Below are 18,012 nucleotides of genomic sequence, written 5' to 3'. Positions count from 1 at the left end.
TCCCAGCCCACTTCCACACTGGCCAGGCCCGTGACCAGTCACGTGTCACCCTGTGCAAGTCTCTGTGGCAACCTAACCCGTTGCATCACAATGGTGTGTTAGTCCTCCCTGGTAAGGCTGTAAACTCATCTTTTCGTATTGCTGTCTTAGTGTTTTCATGGTGTTGTGGGGGTCAAACCCTGGGCCTCAGGTATGCTTGGCAAATGCTGTACTATACCCCCAGTCCTCCTGTTCATTTTATATTTCTAGTACCTTCCGTGCTCTCTATCACACGGTTGGTAATGTGGGTGGATTAGGGGAGAATATTCCAGATTAAAAGCAGAAAGATAAATTGTTGCAGTAACCAAACTGAAAGGTGATTAGGGTCTTGACTTGGGCTATGATTGTTAGGAATGGAACATATTTGGAAAATATTTAAGAGAAAAATGTACAGAATTTTTGTGTCTGGCTAAATGTAAGGGTAAGAGAAGTAACTGGCATCTTAGATTTTCGACTGAGACCAGGTAGACATTGGTGCCTTAACCATATGTAGACCTTCAGGAGGATGGACAGATTTAAGGATATTAGGACTATTTTAGATGTGTTGTGTGTTGATGATACCTTTATGATAACCAATGGAGGCTTCTGAAAGGCAATGAGATATAAAGAGGCTAATTATATACTTAACCCAGGATCCTTTGAGATTTAAACAGGATGTTATTAATAATTATGGCAGGACAACAAGCATAAACCAGCAATGACCTTGATTTGAACTGGTATGTGTTCAAAGGTCAAATCTAAAGCTTAAAGCAAAAGATCTGGAATGTAATGATTTGTTAGTCATTAGCATATAGGTGCCCTGAGAATGGGTAGGGTTGCACAGAGTTGATGAGATGAAAAAAGAGGATGAAAGCAAAGCTGTAGCACATACTGACATTTTCCAGTGATTATCAACTGGGACTTTCCCCCCACCAAAATAATCATGTCCCCAAATTTTCCTGAAGATCTGACATCTAACCATCTCCACTTCTCACTCCTCCCCCAAGTTCCATACGGGGCTACCTGCAGGCTATAGCCAAAGGTGTATTTGTTGTTTTGTTTTGTTTTGAATTCTAGGGATTGGTGATGTAGCTTAGTGATAGAGCACCTGCCTAGCATGCACCTAGCCTTGGATTGGATCCTTAGCACCAAAAAGATAAAAAAAGTCTAGATCTGCATGTTTATAAGGAGGAAGGAGGAAGAGGAGCAGCAAAGGAAACTGTGGCCAGAGAAAAGAGACAGGAAATCTTTGGGGGGGAAAGGAGGTGAGCAGTAATGCCAAGTGCTGCTTAGAGGTGAATACTGAGTGCCTGAATGTCTGAAAAGTACCCATTGGCCATGACCTTTAGGGGGAACTGCCGCTCTTATCTGGGGTGGCCAGTACAGCTGTCTTGAAGTAGGCAGAAAGAAGAATAAAGTCATGCAAGACAAAGACAATAGCAGCCACCAGCATTTCTGCAGCAGTGAAGGGGGGGAGGGGGTATTGTTGCTTCTTGTTTTAAAGGTGAACACAGAGCCTGTTGAAGCTATCATTGATTGACTACAGGAAGGAGCCAGTAGGAGAGAACAAGGCTGAGTATACAGGGGATCAAACGCAAGCCACAGCCACTGTTAAGCTAATTTCCCCAGTGTGCCATGTATGCTGTAGGCTGTTCCTGTAAGAGTCACTACATTTAAGCCACTATGTAAGGTTAGGAGTATGACTCAGGTGGTAGTACAGTTACTTATCAGAGGGAGGCCCTTAGTTCAAACCCCAGTGCTGTCAAGAAAAGAGAATGACAGGAGGAAAGAGTAGGAGAGGAGGGAGAAGAAAAGGAGAAGAGAGAGGAGAGGGGAAGAGAGAGAGGAGAGGAGAAAAGAAGAGAAGAGAAGAGGAAGAGCAAGAAGAGGAGGCTTGAGAATAGCTTAAGTTTTTCTCCTTTTTCTGAAGATTCAAGATGAAAGTCTTTGAAGAGAATATCATTGTCTCTTTAGCTGCACTGATTTGCTGAAATGTCATTGGTAAATAACGTATCAACCTAGATTTATAAGCTATTACAGTACATATTTATGTTCTGCAGGTAAACATGTCCCCTAAAACACATATGTGTTCCTGTGTGGTATCATGTATGTTAGAAGAGTGGCTTTTAAGACCAAAAAAGGTGACTTTTTGTTTTTCTGGAGAAGCTTCAGGAAAAAAAAAAACCATTACAATAGTAAACTGCTTTTCTGATCTGCTGTCTTATAACAAGAAGCTAGTTATGAAGTTAATAACTTCCTTGGGGAAAGAAAGCAAGGAGACATAGGCGACGGGATAAGAAACGTTTCATTGCTCAGAAGAGGCCCCAACATGCTCTGAGAAGTAAGGATTTCAGGCTTAATGTGCAGGAACAAAAGGCCGTTGTGAACTGTGTACAAGAGTTGGTGAGAGTTTGTATTCTGCCCCTTTTTTCTGTGGGAGTTATTTCCTGTTGTTGACTAGAGTTCTTTATTTAGAACCACCTAGCTTCAGAATGCCTGCTAGCTCACAGAAATGTGTGTACTTAGAACATAGACTCATTTCAAGACAATCTCTTTGAACAACAAAAAAAAGTCACACTACTCATATACAGAGATAGCCTGATATTCCAGAACCCCAGCATTAAGACACCATAAGAAAGAATAAAACATTTAGTAGAGCAGTATAGTGTAGTTTAGTATAGCAGTTGGTGGTCACCTGAACAGTCCATGTAAAAGATACTTCACAAGGGAAGTGTGTTCACACTTAATGAATCAATATGATTTTACTTTGTAGTACTAAATGAGTTCCCTGACATTGTAAGGAAGTAACCAAAAGCCCTCTATATTTGTGAGGAAGTGTCTATGCTATAGAGAATAGTAAAAATCACACTATCAGGTAGAAATATGCCCAGAATATACATACTTTGAGCCAACTGTTCCTTTATTCTTGCTTCCTAGTAAGAACTCTCAGTTATTTTAGCATTGTCATTGTATTTTATAGTTAGCATTATCATTGAGTTTTATAGGGTTTTTTTTTTTGTATTTTGTTTTTTATGTGTATATCTTTCAACTTTATATATTTCTTAATGTTTATTTTTATTGTCAAGGTGATATACAGAGGAGTTAGTTTCATACGTAAGGCAGTGAGTATATTTCTTGTCAAACTTGTTATCTCCTCCCTATATTTTGTTTTTGAGACAAGGTCTATCCTTGAATTTATGATCCTTTTGCCCCAGTCTCCCAAGTGCTGAGACTGCAGATGTGCGCCTCTACACCCAGCTCAATCTATTAGTAAGAGAGAAGGGGAAGAAAGACAGTATATTGAAATTAGTGTAAGGAATAAACTATTAGTTACCGAAGTCATGGAGAATAAATTAATGTGTGAAATATAAATAGTATCTAGTATTTATTAACAAACACTAGAACTTACAAAGAAAAACCTTCCCAAGTTCCACTTCGTGAGGAACCATAAGATAGAAAGCAAAAAAAAAAAAAGTGTTTCCTTAACTTAATAAATTCTAAAACAAATTTAAATTATTTATTACAATGCATTTGTTTGTTTTTGATGCCAGGTGCTGGTGGCTCCCACCTGTAATCCTAGCTACTCAGGAGGCTGAGATCTAAGGATCACGGCCCAGGCAGAAAAGTCTCCATGAGACTAATCTCCAATTAACCACTCCAAAACCAGAAGTGGCTTTGTACTGTGTTTTAAATAGTAGAGTGCTAGCCTTGAGCACAAAGAGGCTCAGGGACAGTGCCTTGGCCCTGAGTTCAAAGCCTCACAAACACCACCACCACCAACAACAAACAAAACAGCTAGAAAAGTGGCTCGTGCTTATAATCCTGTCTACTTGAGATGCGGAGATTTGGAGGAACACAGTTCAAGGCCAGCCTAAAGAAAAAGGTTCATGAGATCCCATCTCAATCAATTACAAACCAAAACAAGAGGACATGGTAGTTATGTACTTGTGATCTCAGTTACACAGGATACATAAATAGGAATATTGCAGTTCAGACTAGCTCTGATATAAAGACCCTAATTTGAAAACCAAGTGCAAGTGAGAAGGCCCAGGAATATAGCTCAAGTGGTAGAATACCTACCTAGCCAGTGTCCTGGGATTTCACCCCAGTGTCTAGAGCAGGGCCTGGGTCGAGTAGGAGTGTTGTTAAACTCTAGATAAAACAGTAGGGGCTCCACATTTCCCTGATTCCATTAACTTCTTTGCTTGAGGCTGCTACTTTTGGAAACTTCATTATCTTAAATATTTTTTGTCATTGTCTATATATGGACCTCTAGGCAATATGTAGCAATATTTTGCATGTGTCAAAGTATCTCATAATAAGTGGTACTTTATTATATATGTGCATGTGTGTGCATATTTTATTCAATACTATGTTTTTGAGCTTTGTTTTGGTATGTATCTTTAGTCCTTTTAACCACTGTAAATTTCAAGTGTATCAATTTGCTTTCAACTTGGTGAACCTTAATGTTTCTTCTAATTTTTACTGCCACAAATATTCTTCGGTCTCCATGAGGAAACATGGATCCATTAGAAATCCATTGTAGATAACGAATTCTGTTCTAGAAGTCCAGAACCATTCGAATGGGCTGGTACTAAACTGATAGCAGCTCCTAAGAAAGATTACATGGAGTATCTTCCTAATTCTTAGGTTCCTTTGGGAAGGTTGAGATGCATCATGATGTTGATATTTACACGACAGAAATCAGATGCCACAAGTGAGCGCTTTGTTCTCCATCCCTACATGCTGTTAAATGTCAGCACACCACTGGTTTTAACGTTGTGGTACTCCCAGGAGAACTGGAATCATTCCTGAATCATTTTCTGCAGGGCTTATTTTCTTATGGAACCCAGCTGAGAGAGACTAAATGTATATGGGTAAGGATTTTTGCATCTCCAGCTTTTTACTATATCATGCCCAATTACCTCCATTGTACATCAGTTAAGAGATAATCGATCTTCTCATAAATCCTCTGTAGTTTTGATAGCTATGAAGTATCTTCATAATTTATGTCTTTTTTTTCCTATTTATTGTCAAAGTGATGTACAGAGAGGTGACAGTTTCATATGTTAGGCCTTAGGTACATTTCTTGTTCTATTTACCTCCTCCCTCATTCCCCCCTCCCCCTCCCCATAATTTATGTCTTGTTCTACTGATTGAGTATCTTTTCTCATTTATTACACATTTGTCGCCTTTTTTGTCCATTTTCCTATGTGTTCATGTGCCCTTCTAAAAGCTAACTCCTAGGAATTCCTTACTAATCCTAATACTTGTGTTGGTTCAGTGAACCATATATAACATTTGATAATCTTTAGTTTTCCTTTAACGTGTTTAATAGGTATTTAATTTTTAATATAATCAAAGTTATTGATCCTTTTCTTTATAGTGTATTCTTTGGGTCTCTTGTTTCTTAACACTGTCTCTGTAGAAAGCAGAACTGCACTCAGTTCACATAAAGAGACTTTAAGGAAGGACTCTACAGAGGTAGGACAAAAGTCAAGGCAAGGAACCAGCACAACAGGCTGTTACTGTCCTTATGCCTGAAGAAGAAAGGGGAGGAAATGCAGTTGCTGGAATCGGCCCAGCAAATCCAGTGGGAGTTGGCATTCTGGAGGAGGGGGCCATGTTCCCCAGGCCGCGGCTGTGCAGGGATGGGTATTACCGGACAAAGCTGGGGGGTGCAGGACCCGTCTCTCTGTGTTCTGAATCACAGTTCTGCTGCTGCCTTCGTTGGCTTCATTCTATTGCAAGCTAGTTGGCAAAGGAGCTTGAATGAACCTAGAGATTTGTCCACACTTCAAGGTTTGGAGCAAGGCAGAGGCAAAGCAGAAAGCGAGTCTCAGAAGATGAAGCATAGCATGCATTTCTTATCCTGAAGCCATAAACATATTTTCCTACATTCTCACCTAAAATTTTTCAAGTTTGGTTTTATGTATTTAGATTCTAGTCCACCTGAAATAGGTTTTGGTAATATGAGACACCAGTTTTACTTTTTATTCAGATAACCAGGTTACCCTGAGCTGTTTCTACAACAGTTTGTCTTGAAGGGTTTATTCTTATTCACTGATCTGCAGTCTATACTAACACCTCTGTTTTAATTACTAGAGCTTTATAACCAGTTTGATATAACACCCTCTGTCTTATCTTTGCTTGTATTAAAGAGACGAGTAGTCTTTTCTATTCCGCATTAATTTTAACATTAGTCTACCAACAACCATAAACTGAAATTTTAAAAAAATTGTTACTTTTCCCTCTGACTCTATTTTAGATTTATTTCTGCTTTTATAAATTTGATTCAACATTCACATATAGATGCTATTATATTACATGAATTTAATAATTAGCTAAATATTTTGGGGGTTGTTAGTGAAAGCTACCAAAGGCTCATTCTGTTTTTGTTTTGTTTTGTTTGGACTTATTGTGGGATTTTGCTTTATTGTAGCATTAGCAGCTTTTCTTAAGTGTCAGGGTCCACTTTGATCTGTATAATTATTTTTAGATTTTAGGTTTTTATATATTTGTCTCTAAAAACATTATATCAGATTTTTGTACTCAGCATTAAGGGAGAATAAATTGCAGAAAACATGCATTAAAATTGTGTGTGTGTGTGTGTGTGTGTGTGTGTGTGTGTGTTTTGCTGGGGATTGAGGCCTCACACATATGAGACAAGTGATCTACCATTGACCCCCACTACCCGCCCATAATTGGAACTACATGTATTATATTGATGAGTCCAGAGGAAACTTTCTATTTATGTAAGACAAAATATTCTTGTCCATGTAATGGTAATAGTGCTCCATTAATTCTGATCTTCTCATCTAGTAAACTTAAAGTTATGCTGTCCCATTTCATTTTTGGTCATAATGTAACAGTAGTAATCCTGAAATCTTTCCATTTTTCTCATTAAAACTAAAAAGCAAAGCATGATGTCCAATAGTTTTAAAGTGATAACAAATCAGAGTGGATTAATTACAGTGAATGTCTGATTAAGAATTTTTCTCACCTTATATAATTTTGGCTTTAATTCCTTAAACAGAAATGTAAAATGGTGTTGAAATTACCAAGATCAGTCCCACAAAAGCTTCTCCTCCCTCCCCCTTTTTTTCATCTCCCCAGTACTGGGCTTTTCTACACTCCAGGTCACCGTGGTAGACAATGGAATCTGATACCTTTCCTCTTTTTTGGGGGGGAGATAGTGTTTCAGTTTGTAGCCCAGGGTAGCCTCAAACTCAGGATCCTTCTGCTCCAATCTGCTAGGTACAAGAATTACCCCCACGCCTGGCTGAATCAGATACTTTTTAAAGTGAGATTTTTTTTTTAACTTTCTGTGCCTCTTTCAGATGTGCATTTTCCTTTCTATGAAGCATCTTTAGGATGACTAAATACATGCATTATTGGGCAAATGTGAGATTATAGCAGAGCAGAGCAGTAGTGGGCGTCAGTGCTACCAATGATATTCTTGGGGTATTTACTGCCGTCCACTCTCTTTTCTAAATTTGGTGTCACAGATTCAACTTCTGTTTTTAAAAAGGGAAGTTGCATATAGATCATTCACACTATTAATTTCTCCTGCAAGCCAGTTTCTCTGATAATTGCCCATTTAAGGAGTTTCATGTGACATAAACAAGACTTCTCTTAAGAAAATAGTTTTGATACAAACTATGAAGGGCATGTTTTAAAAAATGATTGACCAGTTACACCCATGACCCCAATGTGGTGTTAGTGTCCATTTGAGCTGCTTGCTCAAATTGTTTCTTCCTGATTGACTTCATTCTTAACATTTCTAAAATCCTAAATGTAAAAGCTTATTTTAACTTAAAAATATTTTCCAGCTTAAAACAAGAGACTATTACTAAGCTATTGAAGACATGTTCATTCTAGCAATATGGCTAAAAAAACTTTTCTACAATGCGGTTTAAAAGAAAAAAATAATATTGGTCATGAATGTAACTCAGTGGTAGAGCACTTGCCTAGCATGTGCAAGGCTAGTTCAATCCCCAGCATTGCGAGGTGGGGAGGGAGACAGAAGCACCTCATGGAGTAAACTGGCATACATATATGCTATATTGCTATATTGCTCAGGCTGCTCTATAACTTATGGGCTCAAGAGAATCCCCTACCTTAGCCTCCCAGGATTACAAACACACCCCATCACACTCAACTTTGATAGGTGGTTTACAGATATACTATCCTAGATGGTTGCTCTAGTAAATATGAGAATATGTATAAGAGAAAAGTAATTTAATCTAGCCAGTCATATGATTTTTTACTTTTGACATCAGAGTAATGCTTTTGGAAAATAATGCCTTTCTATCATCACTTAGGCAGGTTTTCCTAAAAATTATTGGTTGATAATTTTGTATTAGTAGCAGTTTGATTATTGGCATATTTTTGTATTCCATGACCACAAGGGCATGAAAGTGACAAAAATAAGTGGCCATTTGAATCATTCAGGTAATGTATGAATGTTGGATAAGCAAGTAGAAGTTGATGACTTATAAGTTTATATCTTGGTTTTCTCCAGCCTCTGCTAGCTGATTTTACTCATAAAATTAATCAAACACAACACACACACACACACACACACACACACACACACACACACACACACTTGGGGTGTTAGGGCTGTGCATGATAGGCAAGCTGTTTACCACTAAGTTGCATCCCTAGCCAAAAGCTGTATTTTAAAATGTAATGTAATTCAAGCTTTTCATTCTCTGGGTAAGTTGAACACAAGTATGGAATGGTGGAATTATAACAATAATTTGGTGTTTGTCTGCATGGTCACATCCTAAGTAGTGAGGCTATATAGATTGACTTTTCAGTTTGTGCTTTGTGAGTTTTTCTTAGTTCTTTCCACCATGTTAACCTCAAATGGCATATTTTAGAAATGCTAAAAAGCAATTTAATTGTAATATTATATTCCTAGTGATCTAATTATGGAAGTTCCAAAATACTACTTGTATGTGCATAATTATTTATGTGTGCATGTGTGTGCACACAAGGAAAATTCCAGCAGGAAAGATTAACCCTTTAAGTTCATGAAGCCGGTATGAGCTGGTCAGCATTCCTTAATTTCCTCATTCGTTCTTCCAATACTTGTTCAGTGAGTTCTTAATGACAGCTTACTGTGCCACATACTGTTCTGGAGGTGTGAGAATAACAAACAAGGACTCTTCATGAATCCTATCAGAAGCCAGGAAAATATGATGAGTCTATCCATCTTTCTTCTTTCTTCTTTCTCTCTCTCTTTCTTTTTCTCTCTCTCTTGTTCTCTTTTCCCTCCCTCCTCTGTCTCCCTCCCTCCTCCTTCCTTCCTTCCTTCCTTCTTGCTTTCCTGCCTTCCTTTTGTTGTGGTTGTTAAAATTCATTAATTTGGATGGGTTAAAAGAAGGTTAAGGACTAGCAGCATTCAAGGTTTTGTTTAAGAAAGAGTTGTCTGTAGGGATGGAACTTAGGGGTGAGCACATCCCAGTGCAGTAGTCTGGTTCTGTGCTTTCTACACAGTGACTCTTAAACTGTCTGCTCTTCTTAGGAGTTCATAGTCTTCTCAAGTCACTCAGCATTTTGGCTTCTCAGGGGGGTGGGATGAAGGTTAGACTGTGTAGCCTCTATATTTCTTTGTCCCTAGGGACCAGCTTGTTGAGATGAGGAATTCAGATGGCAGATTCTTCTTAGGGCCTCTTCACAGGCAACACCTGCCCTGCCTGTGACTCGGGACAGTGCTGTGAAGAGCAGACAAGCAGGTCCATAGAGGGTCTTGGAAACTGTCATGCAGCCTGATCTTCCAGGCATCACAGTCAGATGTCTGAGTCATAATGGGTAGAACTGTTCAAATCCATCTTGTAAACATGAAAAAATATTTCAATAAACATCCTATTGGAGGCAGCATATTACCATTTCATTTTTAATTCTTTCATTTAGAAATGTGTGAACTAAAATTGGTTTAACATTCTTTCTGACAAACTGAGCAACAAAGCACTATGTCTCATTCAAGCCCTAAAACTCCTCCCTGAGGGGAGTCAGAGTGAAATCACTTTTTTAGAGACTCTTGGAAAAGGCTCTAGAAATTTGACAAGGTCCTTCTTTTGCCAGGTGCAGAAGCAAGGCTCAGTAGTCCTGAGGTTCTGATTCAGCCTCCTGGCTGTGGCCAGTGAGCTAGACGCAGAATTGCCAGATTCAACAACCCTGTCCTCCAACCAGCAGAACCTGTGCTGATCCAATATCTCTGACACTAGAGGTTAAGAAACTAAAAAGCCAAAGATTAATCATAGTTTAGAAACAAGAGTTGTACAAGATGGCCATACTCCTAGTCCAGGACTCTGTCACATCAGGTTGATTCTCAGGGACATGGTCTAGAGGCTGTGCAATTGTAACATTTGTTGGATTTCCTGTGCAGGTCAGATGCTGATTGTACTGAGTTAGGAACCCCCTCAAATAACTGCAGATGATTTATAGGTTCCTTTCTGTGTTACAGAACCAATGTGTGGAAAGTAGCAAGTAATACTGTGTTACGAATGCTACGAATAGCCTCAAGTCCCTGTGGAGTAGTGTCCTGACAGGAAGGGAACATGGGAGTTAGTGAAGCCACCAAGAAAGGTGTTCACATTTCAGTGGAGCTCAACCAGATGTCAGTGGCTTACACCTGTAATGCTAGCTACTCAGGAGGTTGAGATCTGAGGATCAGGGTCAGGGTTCCATGCCAGTCTAGGCAGAAACAAGTCCCTGAAACTCTTATCTCCAATTAACCACCAAAATATACACACAAAAAAAACACACCAAAAAAACAGAAGTAGAACTCTGGCTCCATTAGTAGAGCACCAGCCTTGAGCAGAAAAGCTAAAGGACAGCACCTAGGCCCTGAACTCAAGCCCCAATACTTCAAGCACCAAAAAAAGAAAAAAGCCTTATATCTGATATAACACAAGGTTTTACGGTGTAGCCTAGACTGGGCAGCAATTCTGTCCGTAGACCATGCTGTCATTAAATCCTCCTGCCGTAGCCTTCCGAATGCTAGGACTCCAGGTATCCACTACTGTGCTCAGTTTCCTCATGTTTTTGAAGATTTCTGTATTAATAGTAGCAAATAGGATAGGAAGAGGCTAATGCCAAAGATAACCCTTCCCTAGTAAGGGTTAGAAGGACTGATGAAAAATGCTAGGTGTTGTAGTTCACTTCAGTAATCCTAGCACTTAGGAGGGTGAGCCAGGAGGATCACGAATTTGAGGCTGTCCTAGGCTACATAGGAGACCCTGTCTCATAAACAGGACACTAAAATTTAAATATTTTAAAAGCCTATTTCTAACTGAAGAATAAAACTCCTTTAAAAGTGGTCATCACACAATAAATAGTTCAGTAACAAAATGGCAAGCTTTAGAAAGGTAGAACTGCCTGTGCCAGCTTTATGAGATTAAAAGTTCTGTAAATCATTGCATCTGTATCAACTTCTTGAGATTCAGATGATATGACCTCCAGAAACTATTCTGAAGATCTATTCCCACGTTTTCAATTATGGAAAATCCACAGTTAGGATCTTTGTGTTTTTCCACGAAAAATTATTTAGTCCCACTGGTTGTACACAATTTGGATTAATAACTGAAACTTTCCTATTAAAAACAAGACCAAAATTTGAAAGGTATAAATGGATAATTACTAGAATTTCAAGTGGAGACTGAAATACACAATTTAATAAAGGTGAAAATAAAATGTTTAAAGATTTGAAGCCTATTTTAAAGTCTTTGTTTCTTGGGCTAGGAGTATAGCTCAGTGATCAGCGTACTTGCCAACATGGGCCTAGACTGTCAATCCCTAGCATACACACAACGGAAATCTTTATTAGTTTATGTATCAAGCTTTTACCTTGTTTCTTTGGCACATGCTGATTAGGTGCTAAAAATGGCCTTTAGTTAGTAGTGTATTGCACTAGTTTGCAAGTTACACAGAGGAGCAGTGGTATGTAGGCTGGTATCCAGAGCCTACTGCGTAATACTAAGAAGAGCCTCTCTGAAATTAGGCATGAATGTTCTTAAAATTTACTATTTAATAGCTCTTTTATAAGCAGATATGTACATCATAGTTAAATGTCAATAATTGGCCCAATTTCCTATAACTATTCTAAAGTTTTGTGAAATTGAGGAGAAAATGTGAATTTTGGGTGAATCCCTGGGAGTAGGATTATTTTGAACATATATATATATATATATATATATTTTTTTTTTTTTTTTTTTTGCCAGTCCTGGGGCTTGAACCTGAGCACTGTCCCTGGCTTCTGAGGAATCGAACTGAGGAATCGAACCCAGTGCTTCATGCATACTAGACAGTAACTACTACTAGGCCACATTCCTAGTCCCAAGAGTAGGGCTATTTTAAAGTGAAAATCAGATTTAAGTAACTTCCTTCCTTCCTCTTTCCTTCCTTTTTTTTTTTTTTTTAATCATGCCACTGCATGATTTTGGAAATACAGGGAGGGCCTTTCTTTATATTCATAGGCTTGAATTTCCAGGGCTGGGCAGGGATTGCTGTGCTGGCCTGTGTGACTCAGCTTGGAGAGGAGGAGGAGGAGGAGAGGAGGAGGAGGGCAAGGTTAGCCACCTGGTGTTGGACCACATTGGCAGCAGTTGAAGCTACTTCTTCATGCTTTGACTTCTGGGTCAAAGATGCCAGATTCTAAAAAGTGGGAGATGTAATGTATATAACATGTGTGTTGATAAGATATTGCAGCCTCCAAAAATATAAAGAGGTGGAAAACATTTCATATCAGAATTCAGGTTGCTTTCCTAAGAACACAAACCTTTTCTGAGCATGCCCAGAACATAGACTTCAATGAATTGTGTGTCCACTCTAAAGATGGGGGAAAATGCCATTTTGGTTTTAATTATTTTCTTTAGTATAGGAATACTGCATTTGGGAAGCCATTTTCTAGAAAATCTCCAAGTATCCAAAAATTTCTGCAAGTTGTTCTGCTAGCTCCAATTCATGAATTATTTTAAATTCAACAGAGTTAATGCCTTTGGCCTCCTACAAAGATATCACAGGAAAAGATTATTGTAGCTTCTATTTTCAATGGCTTTTCCTTAAAGTGAGCACTGAAAGTATAAGTGAGTGGGTGGTTAGAAAACTGTGTGTCGTCTCTGAAATACAGAACTCTGGAACTGAAAAGTATCTTGGCTCCCAAGCAAAATGTCTGAATGCTGTGCCATTCAGGCATAGATTCTGCAAGACCTACAGAGGGTCCAGGGCCCTGCTTCAAACCTCTGTGTTATAATGCATCTTACCAAACATGTCCACAAATACTTAGCTTTTGGCACTGATCATATCTAAGGAAACATCTTTATAAGGTTTGGTAAAAACAAACCTTTTTTCTATTTCCCTTAAACATGCAATTTAGGCACTGTCTCCTCTACCATTTTAGCTCGTTTAATTTCAGTAAGATCACCAATTTGATAACAAATCATTACATAACAGTTGTCTTGATATTAACCACTTATAATCACCTTTATGTTGGGTCTTAAAGCTTTATTAGCCTTAAATACAACCAGCAGAGTTGAGCATTAAGCGGTAATCTAGGAAGAAATTATTGATTGGGGTGGCAGCCAAAATTTGAAGGTGCCTGAATTACTTTGGTACCATCTTTACACTGGATATCCATGTAATTTTAGTGGTGAATTTTGCAGTTGAGTTGTCTATCTCCCTGGCCTCTTTTCCTAGTGCTCTTAAATTCGAACCATTTAGACACACACACAGGCCGGCTGGCTGCATACCATGTAAATCCCCCTGCTACATGTGAGTAGTTCAAGCATAAGCTTTCCTGGGGGAGGGACAGGCTCCCCGCGGCGTGGAACTCGGGGGCTGAGGGCGGGCGCCTGGGACACCCCCCCCCCCCCCCGCTCCGGCGTCGCCAAGCCCGGCTTCCCTCCGCCTGACGGCCGGAGCTGCTCCACGGAAGACGCAAGTGAGCGGAAAGTACTGCTTGCTCGGCGATCCACGGCGAGCGGCGTGCGGAGAGGGCAGGGGGCTTTCTTTCGGCGCCCAGCGCCAGCTGGAGCCCGCACTCTGCCACCCGGCCGGACGGCAGCCCCTCGGGGCGGATCCCCGCCCCGGCCCCCGCGGGGACCCTGCCCGCCCCGCGGACGGGCCCCGAGCTGCCGAATAGCTCAGATGCCGGTCATATTTGCGGTCGCGCGACTCCGCGGGCTGTTCGCGCGCCGCTCCCGCCGCCGCCGCCGCCTTTGTCACCGGCGCCGCCTCGTTCGCCTGTTCCCCCGGGTGTGGGGTATTTGCGCTGGCCGGGGCCCTGCTCCTCGCTCCCCTCCTCCGTGCCACTTCCCCACCGGGCACGGAGAGGACGCGCGCGCCGGCCCGCGGGTGAGCTCGGGGCGGCGCCTGGCGCTCCGCCGGCCCCTTCCTGCTCGTCGGCGGCCGCGGCGGGGCCCAGCGTTTATCTCGCCTCCCGGGACCGCCGCCGGGGCCGGGGGGGGGGGGGGAGGCAGGCGGTGGGGGAGCCGGGGCGGGGCGGGGCGCCGAGCGGGGCGGGGCCTGCGGGGCGGGGCCTGCGGGCCGGGCCGGAGCTCGCGGGAGGCTCGCGGGCCGCACGTCACTCCTGCACGGTGAGTGCCGGAGCACGAGCTGCCGCTGGCTCGGGCGCCCCCGCCGCCCGCCTCCCGCTTCCTCCTCGCCGCCGCTGTGCCGCCTCCACCATTGTATAATGCTCCCGGCGCGCGGGCCGAGGACAGCCGAGTCTTAGGTTGGGGCTCGCCTCCCGCCTGCTCCCCGGCGCCACCCTCGGGCCCCGCGGCGGGCACCCCGCATGGAGCGGGCATAGCTGAGGAGTGGGCGGAAACCCCTCCGGATGCTCTAGTTCCCAGGTGGAGCTGCATGTGGTAAGTTCTCCCCGCGCCGGGCAGAGGGGGTCCTCGGGTGCGCGGGGCTCCCGGGGGGGCGGGGAACCGGCCGGGGGCTGGGGGAGCCCGCTGGACGGAGGAAGGGCCGGGCGTCCGGACGAGGGCTCCCGGCTGAAGCAGGTACCGGGAGCCGCGCTCCCACCCGCCGCCCGGCCCTGCGCCCGCGGACCCCGGGGCCGAGGCCGCGACCCCCGCGTCCGCCGGCAGATCGCGGGGGAAGGGCGCGGAGCGGGCGGCCGCCGGCCGGGATCTGGAGAGGGTCGGCAGCTGGTGGGTGCCGGGAGGTGGGGCGGAGGGAGCCCGGAGCCGTCGTCGCCTTTACAGCTGTGTGTGTGTGTGCGTGTGCGTGTGTGTGTGTGTGTGTGTGTGGTGACGCTTGTGTTGCTGTGAACGAGTGAGACTTTTTTTTTTTTAAGGCTCGGATTGCTGGCACGGGGGCTACTTCACTTTTGAGTTCCGTGGCGGGGTTTGCCTCCCAACTTGGTACATTGTGTTTTTGCGTTTCCCGGTGTTTTCTCAGTTAAAACATCCCTTTCCATCCTCTTTTCGTCCGCGCCCATCAGAATCGATTTGGGATCCGAACGTTTTTCAAACTCAGGCGTTTCTTTGGGTTTTAAATGAGAAATGTACAAGTCATCGTGGTGGTAACCGCCTGGGACGGGGCGCGGGAGGGGGCTGCGGGGCGCCAGCTGCCCCGAGCCCTCGACTTTGTCCCATTGAGACGGGGGCTGCCTTCAGACGGCCGGGGCTTCCGCAGGGAATCCGGAACCCAGCTTATTTATTCCCCCCTAGTTCTGAATCATCTTACCTTCAGCAGAAGTAGTAGTAATGGACTGAGATGAGGGTTGAGTTTCAGGTTTCACAAAAACTTGGGACACGGTGTGCCGTGGAGCTTTCTTGCTTGCCAGCTGGGTGGTTTCGGAAGGTAGAAAGTTTTTACGGGCACTGAATGGGGAAGGGCTGTCCGTCAGCCGGGAGAGACGTCCATCCTCAGGCCAGGGCAGCTTTCCTTTGAGTCGGACTGGGCAGCCCCCCCCCCCCCAGTTGGCCTTAAGCAAGAGAGAAAATGTTTTCAAGCTTTGTTCATGAGATATGCCTTTTGATTTCACAATGTGAAGAAATGTTTCTAGCGTGTGTTTAGAGTCTGAAAGTTGGCGTTAGTAGTAAGTCGACTGAGGGCCCTAAGTGGTCATAGCTGCTTTTTGTGTCTGAGGACCTGACTAGAGTGAGGTGGGCTCTGACTCCACTGGAACCCTGGAGGGAGTCCGCCCGAGAGCCGCAGGCTTCCCAGCAGCTCCTGGGCCCCCTCCCCCCTACAGGCTCTTCTGACAGAGCGCGCTTCCGGATGAAAAAAATAACCATTCCAACATCCCAACTCCTGACTCAGGCAGGAATATTTTGTCTGTGTATCCCTCCTTTCCTGTTCATTTTATTACTTTCTTCATTTAAAAAGCTTTGAGACAAATGTTTAGTTTTCCCTTAGCTTTATGGACTTACTTAATGGCATTATATGTTAGTATAAAATTGTTCCTGTTGTGCATCAAGTTAGGAGCTCTTTAAAACAATATTTTACCTCTTTCTCCCAGTTAAAATGTGCATAACTGTTCTTAAGTGACAACTCTTAGGATTAAAAAAAAACCTCTACAGTTCTATCTCCCACTACATTTTGACAAGTTGAAGAAAGGGCTAACATTTTATAGTGCCCACCAAATGTACAGGAGGTGGGCTAGGGTCAGTTTTACTACCAGACGATTGTTGTAGCCTCTTAGATAGCAGCTGCTCAGGCTAGCTTCCATTAAAAAACCAAGAGAAGGATTTTTAACTCAGATTTAGAAAATCTTTACACTCCTGTTTGTTAAATTGCCCTCATTAGAACTCTTGAAATGATTATAGATCAGTATGTGTATATTTATATTTATATACATACATTCCAGTTGTTATACACTAAATTACTATTAATAATGGGCATATAGCAAAGCTTATATCTTGATATTCTAAAGTTCATTCAAATTTATGTGTGGCCATTAGTAGCCACTATTTTTAAGCAGTGATCCAGTAGCAGTCACACACACCTGTATCTTCAGTCAGAATATATTTTGCACTCCAGTTGCCAATGTTACTACTGCAGAAATTTTTAGGTTTCTTTTACTGTGGTTGTTAAAAGCGCTAGTAAAAATAGGAACTTTACGTTTATTACTATCAGAATCAAGACTACTTTGTCAATATTGTATACAGATGCGGCAGGATAAATACAGTATTTAGGAGGCTTTTTAAAACTTTTTGCCTATAGAAATTTCATACTTATTGTCTTGGTTGTGGTTTAGGAGGCAGCTCTGGTTGCAGGAGTTTCTTGGGGGTGGGGGGAGGTGTCTCTGATTACTGAGTCCAAAGATCAGGTGTATGCTGAAGACAGCAGAGGACAAGCTCCAGTTTAAGGGAAAATGGCTTCGCAGTAAGGGTAATATCAGCCCTCCGATGTCTTGCCATTAAATAATTGCAACAAGCAGAACATGAAAATTAAAAGTGCTGCATAGACCAAAAAAATCAGATAATTTCTGCCTACTATTAATAATTACCCATTAATTGACAAACCCACAAGCTGTGACTGTTGTTTAAGAAGCATGTGGATATTTAATTTGGTCTTTAAGCTTTTGAAGGCATAACAACTAACCAAAGTTGGTTTGCTTTAAAAAGGAAAAATACTTGTCTTTAATGGTCAGTGCAGTTGGAACTAAAGGCAAACTTGTGGCCTGTGTGCAGATGCTGGGAACCCTTATGAACAGAACTGTCCCCTGGAGCGTCCATCATTCATTGTGTAGAGCTGTGTCTTTCTCCATTAGCACTGCATAGCAGTTCATTCTTTGTATGAATGTGTGAATGGCATATGTCAGCCCAGTAAGACGACATTCCTATTCTGGCTAATAAATAGATGCTTTGTTGTTGTTATTTTTTTCCTTGAAGATGATGATATAAACAAAAACATGTTTCTCTCTAAAATCTTGATTTGGAATATGTACAAGTTAATATTCCTAAATAAAAAACCATTATGATGTCTTTTAACATACATGATTTTTAATCAGATAAACCAGATAAG

General features: G+C 42.3%; 1 protein-coding gene across 3 annotated transcripts in view; it reads left to right on the top strand.

Annotated features, from left to right (window-relative positions):
* Sertad2 (SERTA domain containing 2) overlaps positions 1-18,012 on the top strand; it is a 110,778-nt gene that overhangs the window by 74,437 nt on the left and 18,329 nt on the right. The window contains exon 1 of one of the 3 annotated variants that reach the window (XM_048352618.1): positions 14,610-14,897. The exons of the other annotated variants lie outside the window; for them this stretch is intronic. The gene's annotated coding sequence lies outside the window, so the exon portion shown is untranslated. Of the gene's footprint in view, positions 1-14,609; positions 14,898-18,012 lie in introns of those variants that run through there. 3 annotated transcript variants of the gene reach the window in all.

The sequence above is a fragment of the Perognathus longimembris genome, chromosome 8 (genome assembly GCF_023159225.1).
Source record: "Perognathus longimembris pacificus isolate PPM17 chromosome 8, ASM2315922v1, whole genome shotgun sequence".
Taxonomy (NCBI): Eukaryota; Metazoa; Chordata; class Mammalia; order Rodentia; family Heteromyidae; genus Perognathus; species Perognathus longimembris.
Note: the sequence above shows the minus strand (reverse complement) of the source record. Positions and strands in the feature narration are given on the sequence as shown.